Here is a 7406-nt window from a genome sequence, read left to right on the forward strand (position 1 = left end):
CAGCAGTATGCGACATTACGTGATGGCAGAGCTTCAGTTCATCCTTTGTCATTTTTTTTTTTTTTTTTTTTTTTAATAAATAGGACAGGGGGAATGAATGAGAGAAAGAGGGGGAGAGAAAGAAAGAAAACCAAAGGGGAGAAGAGACGGTGAGAAGGGGGGGAAAAGAGAGAAAAAAAAAAAAGAACTCCTGGGTCACCTGTATGGAGAAAAAAAAAACAAACAAAAAAAACAAACAGAGGAGACAGCAAACAACAAAGAGCAACATAATAATAGAGAAAACAAAGCACCATCACAATAAACTAGCTAGTCATAGATATCAATATTTACTAAATAATAAACGATATTGTGCAGCACGCAAGATAGACAGCGCACAGTGTGCTTTGAGGCAGCAGCCAAGAAAGCTTTAGTCCGCGTCTGTGAATACCCATGTGTGCATACCTGTGTGGATCAGCATGCTTGCATTCCAAAGGTTTCTCCATGTAATGATCTGCTAGGATACAAAATATCTTTAAATACCTTCTCTGACCAAACATGTTGTTCTTCTTTTCTGTTGTTGAGAGTGCGTCGAGCTGCTGTTGGTGTTTGTGTTGTTTGGCTTTTGCCAAAAATTAACTTGACTCAATGAATATTTGCTAGTTTCATGGTTTTTTTTCTTCCAATAGTCAACTCAAATTCATTTTTTACAGTTAACAAAATAAACAACAAAGCACAGAGCGTAGTCCCAGCAAAGAATTTTACTGTTTTCTCACACTTTCAAAAACAGAACAATCCATCAGAAGAGCAGAGTTTTGGATGCTGTTTAATAATCCGACAAAGACATTGTTTTTTTATATAAAGCACATGGAAACTTTGAAGACAGATATTCATACAATAAATGCAGTGTACAGAAACTTGCCCTCGCCCACGTGCCATTTAGAAGATAGAGTTTCAGACAAAGAGCACAGTGCTCTCCATTAATGATTTCTGCATAATGCAAGTAAGACTTTTAAACCTTTGAAATTTAAGATATCTCGCACATTCAATTGGACTTGAAGTTGTTAAGTGCAGCCTCAAGCACAATTTTGACCTGCACCACAACCCTTTGATTCCATTATGCAATGCCATTACGTTCGGACTAAAAGCTCTGTACGACGCGCTTATTGGGGCGGTCGGCTCGTCACTCCTACAAACTCAAAAGCTTTTTTTCCTTTGCAAGCTTTATGTGTTTCTTTTAAAAATAAGGTCAAAAAGGGTTCCAGGTTACTTGGTTCTTTCATAGCTGGAACACTCGCCACTTCTTAAGCTTTTTCTTGCCATCTCTAATGATGCTACTGTATGCAAAACTACACTGATGAAATCCAAAAAGAGAAAAGACATTCACATTTCTACATCTACATTTTTTATTGCTATATGTACTGACTTAAATACAACCCCTTAGTTTTCTAAACATCAAACAGGCAGTTTGTTCTCATATTTCTTTCATTTTTTAAAAAAAAAAAGTGAATAACCCAGAAGATTTGCTCAAACTTCTGCTGATTCCACAGGTTCTTCCAAACTCGTCAAAGACAATCCTGTTGAAACATAAAATATTCTTTTGTCTGTTTTTAATTGTTATGTCAAGTTTTTCTTTGAGAAATCTGAAAATCCTAATGTAAAATCTCAGGTCAATGTTGACACTTTTCTCAAGTCATATTTATATATATGTATATTGTGCCAGTTTATAACAACAATCATTTCAAATTATTTTTTAAATTATTATATTTTCTTATATATCTCTGTCTTATATTTCCTTATATTTTCAAGCAAATCTCTCCTATGGCCAAGTAACTGTCAGTAGTGGGGAGGAAGAACTCCCTTTTAACAGGAAGAGAACTGGAAGCAATTCACAGCAACGTGGTGTTGCTGGCTGGGATATGACTGGGTAGTAAACACAGTACAGGGTTAACTAGGCAAACTGAGCCTTGAATAGCCACAAAACAAAGTTTTGTGCAACAAGCATCAGGTGTCGACACAAGTTCAGGGTGTTCTGTTTGGTTTGTGGTAGGGAGTGACAGCAGGGTTTATGGTTGGGTTTGGATCGGCCCCTTCCTGTTTGCAATGGTGATGGGTGAGGTCAGGCAGAAGTCTTTATGGACTATAACATTCACAGATGATAATGTCTACAAATTATCTGTCCTCATGCTCCCCACTGTCACTACAGACAGTGGGAAGCATGAGGAAGAAAAAAAATATATATATATATACAGAAACTGAGAGATAATATGTAGCGTCATTTGTAATATGCAAAATTATGCTATTAAAAATGGATTCTTGGAATCATCTAATTGGAATTTGCATTCCTTGCAATAATCTTAAATGCAGTGAAAAAGATGAATAAGTGACACATAATCCATAATTAACCATGTGATCCATATGCCCTCCAGAACGGTGCATCATGGCAAAAGCAGATAGTCACACACTGGATAGCACACAGAGTTCTTGTTTCACAAAACAGAGACAACCTCTTTATACCTGTGCTTCCTGATGAGTGATGAGTAAAGGAAAGTGAAGGAAAGTGAAGAGGTGTGTGTGTGTGTGTGTGTGTGTGTGTGTGTGTGTGTGTGTGTGTGTGTGTGTGTGTGTGTGTGTGTGTGTGTGTGTGTGTGTGTGAGGGAGAGACAGGGCAATATGCTGGCCTGTGCTGGGATTACTGAATTGACGGAGCTGTGAGCAGAATGGGCCGTGAAGCCGCCAGCAGCGTTATCGACAAACTGTTGGAAGATTAGAATTTCGAGCGCCTGCTCCCTGTGCTGGGCTTTTCTTCTGTCACAAAAAGATAACTTCTTTGCATTCCATGGGAGAAGATTACCAAAGAGCTGCTGACAGACAGACTCTACACATTCAGGCAGTCATATACATACAGTGCAAGCTCTGTAATCTCAGCATCTGCACACTCACAAACACACACACGCAGCGCTACAAGTACTGTTGAATTATTGTCTGTTGGATTTATTGATTACACCCAAGGCTGCATCACTCCGCCTGGACCGTGGTTTTTGTTGGCTCAAAGAAAAATACCTGCTACAAAGTTTATTTTTTCTGTCTCAGACTCTGTTTTCAGGTTATTAATAAAACTAGGGCACCAAGTCTGTGCCTCTAACCCACTGATGAGAACTGACCTGAACCCTGACCTCCACCCTACAAATAAAGAAAAATGTAAGCACACTGTGGTATCAAAATATGTCTTGACAATCAGAGTAAAATAAATATGTAAAATAAATATGCAGTTTCTGGGGTTAGGCTTACTTTTCATCATCAATTTCAATCTCACAGCAATGGGAGAATAGTTCCACATTTCTGCATATGGAGAGTTATACTTGATTATGTGCTTGCTCAAATTAAGCCTTTCTACCCACTGGTGTAATTTGTCTGGTGTAGAGGAGGTGTCAAATATGTCAATTTACATGTGTTTGTTTATTTAAATTTAGTGAATAGTAGTGGTGCAGCAGATCAAAAAACTCACGGTTTTAAGTCACGGATCGGATCAATTTTCGGATCAGCAAAAAAAGACAAGACAAATGTAACTGTCCGTTTATTTATTTTAGTATTTTTTGCCCTTTAAAAAACATTCAACTCTAGAATCGTTCCACACAATTATATAAAACAAATTAAGGTGCATTATAGGGCATTATAATTATTTCCTTTAATGTGGACACAATCAAAAAAAACTTAAAATGCAATTTAAGATATCATTGCTTCTTTGAACATTTGGAGAACGAAATAAAAACTAGCTTATGTCCACATCATCAAAAAAGAAGAAAGAAAGCAGAGCAGATGTGAGCTTATAACTTCAATTTTTTTTCAAAAAGATGAGGATGTCTACATTTTCTGGGGAGAGTGTAGACCTCTTTGCTGTAACGATTTCCCCTGCTGTTGAGAACACCCTCTCGCTAGGCACTGAAGTGGCAGCCACAGCCAGATAGCGTCTTGCCATTATGGCAAGGTGAGGGTATTTACAGTCATTACTTTTCCACCACGTCAGTGGATCACCATCCACTGGAATGCCACTTGATGCCCCATAGGATGCCACCTCCTCTTTGATGGTGTCAGCAAAAGCCTTGCTGCCCATGTCCTTCTGTACAAAGGTGTCGCCAAAAAGCTCCGCCATTGCCGACTTCTTTTGAGGACTTGTGTCTGCTCCTGTTGGTGCTGCTTGACCCTACAGCGAAAGTTACTTTATTGATTAAAACAATTATTAAAAAAAAAAATATATATATATATATATATTTCATTGACATTAAAATGTGGAAATAACTTTGAAGAAAAACATTATCATTAAAAATAAAAAATATATAATTTCTACATATTTATTTTCTTTACCTCTTCACAGTCTGCAGTTCCAAGACTGCTCACAGTCTCAGTAGTGAGATCACTGTATGTCCTCGGGCGTAGGGCAAGGTCTAGGTGAGACAGGGATTTGAAACTTGGATCAAGTGCAGTAGCTCTGTGAAGGTACTCCTGTAGGGCTGGTGGTGAAGTGTCTCTGTGCTTCAGGTCCTCTCTAATGGCAGTCTTGACATCTCTTGTGATTGTGCTGTCTACCTCACTTGGGAACATGGCTTGTAGGATCCTTGTTTTCAGAAGCAGGATCATGGACACAGATGGTGCAGTTTCACTGCTCAACAGAGTTGTAACCGCTTTGAGTGGTTTGAGCAGCTGGAGGACCTCCTCTGCCCCTCTAACATCATCATCAGACAAGGTGACGATGTCGCTGACATTTTTCTTCAGGGTTTTGTCTGTTAGTGCAGAGTATATAGCTGTCTGCTGTTCAAGATAACGCTCCAACATATCATAAGTGGAGTTCCACCTTGTTGGGACATCATGTATGACCTTATGAGTAGGCAGCTGTAGCATATCTCGCTTGGTCTTAAGCACATGAGCAGCTGTTGAACTTCGGTGGAAGTAGGAAACCACCTTCCTTATCCTCCCAAGGAGGCGGTGCATCTTACTCACTTTAATCCCCTTTGGGATGCTAAATTAACTGCATGTGCAAAGCACCCTATCTGTGGGCCCAGTCCTGCCTCGTTCACTGCATTTATTTGGTTTTTAGCATTATCTGTTGTGACTGGGATATTGGTATTGGGCCTCTCTATCCTTCACTCTGCCACCGCTTCCGTCAGTAAGTGCGCCAGATTTGTACCAGTGTGACTCTCATAGAGGGGGCGTGTCTGCAGTACAGAACTTCGTATCTCCCACTTGGCTGTGATGTAATGAGCGGTCACGGTCACGTAGCTTTCCGTTGCCCTGGAGGTCCAACCATCTGTAGTTAGTGCAACAGAAGATGCCTGGGACAGTTCAGCCATAACTTTAGACTTTTGCTGCTCGTACATGCTTGGAACGACCTTTTCACTGAAGTGGGTGCACGACGGGATGTCGTAGCGTGGCTCAAGTATGTTCATCAAATGTTTAAACCCCTTGTTTTGTACAACGGAATATGGCCTCATGTCTGCAGCTATAAACACACCAATAGCTTCTGTAATACCTTTAGCCCGGTCGGATTGGGCAGCAAAGGGCTGCTTTAATGCCGTGGATATCAGCGGTAGTTGCGCAGCCCTCGTCTTGGCTCCTGTCACACTAGGGTGATGTCGTTTCAAATGAGCCGCCATGCACGACGTGTTGCCAGTGTCATAAGGCTTCCTCATGCCACACTGTCGACAAACTGGTGGTTTTATCTACCACCCTTTTCCCATCTATATATTTAACAGGGAAGCCAAAATGCTCCCACACATGAGATGCTGGAGGTTTCTCGAGCTCGTCTACTCCTTCAGTTGGACCGCTAGCGTTGGCCATGACTATCGCTTGAAAGACTGACCATGCGCAGATTGCGCAGTAAAACTTTTTTTTTCTTTTTCGAATCTTCGAATCACGTGCGTACCGAACCGTGGAGAGGGATCGGTTTGGATCACGGATCAACAGTGATCCGTTGCACCTCTAGTGAACAGTTATGGGGATAAATTCCATCCTGTTCTTCATGGTAGGGATCGTAGGGGCAGAGGAGGACATCAGTTATAAAACCTGGAAAGCTGGACAGAATTTTCTTAGATAGAAATCTGATACTTTGTCACAAATGTCTGCGATTTTTTTCTTTTTGCTGTCTTATCATCATTTTCTCTCTGTTTGCCTCATCGTCTTTGGCTTGATCTAGATGATTTATTTTATTCAGTTGTGCAGCAAACAGTATTTTTATTCATATAGACGGTTGGAAGGGTGTTTCAAAATTTGTAGAATACTATCAAAACAATTAGTTGCACACTCAGAGAAACAAACGGATACCTCTGTGACCTATGACTTGCACAAACTAGGGCTGCAGCTTTGTATTTTCTCCATATAAAACTACAGGGGAGGGAGGATTTTTGGATCCTCTGCCAGTTTGTTCACTTACAAGGAAATTACTTGACTGTATAAGAATTTTATTCACTACAACCCAGCCAGAATTCTGCCCCCCACGGCTGCAACACAGAATTACAATCAATCAATCAATCAATCAATCAATCAATCATAGATACTCCAGTTCTGAACGTGTGTAAAAAGCACATCTGTTCACAGAATTAATTTCTTCCATTCCGGTCTCTCCACCACCATGGTCACGACCAAAGAGCTGTCAGAGGATGTCAGGGACAAGATTGTAGACCTGCAAAAGCTCGAATGAGCTACAAGACCCTCAGAAGAACCTCGGTGAGAAGTTGAAAACTGTTGGTGTGATAATAAGATAAGACTTAGTACAATAGTACAATGACACTGATAAACTGTCCCACTTCGGCAGTAGCCACAGCCAATCACGACTAAACACAACACAATAAACTTTAAAGTGGAAATGTTTATTGCACATTACTGTCCCCCCAAAAGTTCAGGGAGGTAGCCAGTCAGGTCAGCTGTTAGCACTTATTAGGGCTGTTGCCCTGTTGTAAAAGCTGTCTGTTTGTTGAGTCTGTTTGTCCGGGACCTCAGCAGCCTGAATCTTCTGCCAGATGGCAGCGGCTTAAACACCCGGTGTCCTGGGTGTGTGCAGTCCCGTAGGATGCTGCGTGCCCTCTGGAGACAGCGAGTGCTGTACAGGTCCTTCAGGGAGGGAAGAAGATGCCCAATGTCTTTTTTGAGACATATTTATGACCCTTTGAAGTGGCCTTTTGTGTGCCATGGTGCAGCTGGAGAAACACACAGCGATGCCGTATGTCTGCACACATTCAGTGGAGCAGCGGTAGAAGATGATCAGAAGCTCCATCTTCAGGTCATTTGGAAGATTCTCAGAAAGAGGAGATGCTGTTGGGCCTTCTTTACAACCTCTGAAATGTTTGAGCTTCACTGGAGGTCTGTGTCTATGTGCACATCCAGGAATTTGAAGCTGGACACGCTTTCCAAGCATTGGTGCTGATGGGCTGCAGCTC

Source organism: Astatotilapia calliptera, chromosome 2 (assembly GCF_964374335.1).
Source record: "Astatotilapia calliptera chromosome 2, fAstCal68.1, whole genome shotgun sequence".
Classification (NCBI taxonomy): domain Eukaryota; kingdom Metazoa; phylum Chordata; class Actinopteri; order Cichliformes; family Cichlidae; genus Astatotilapia; species Astatotilapia calliptera.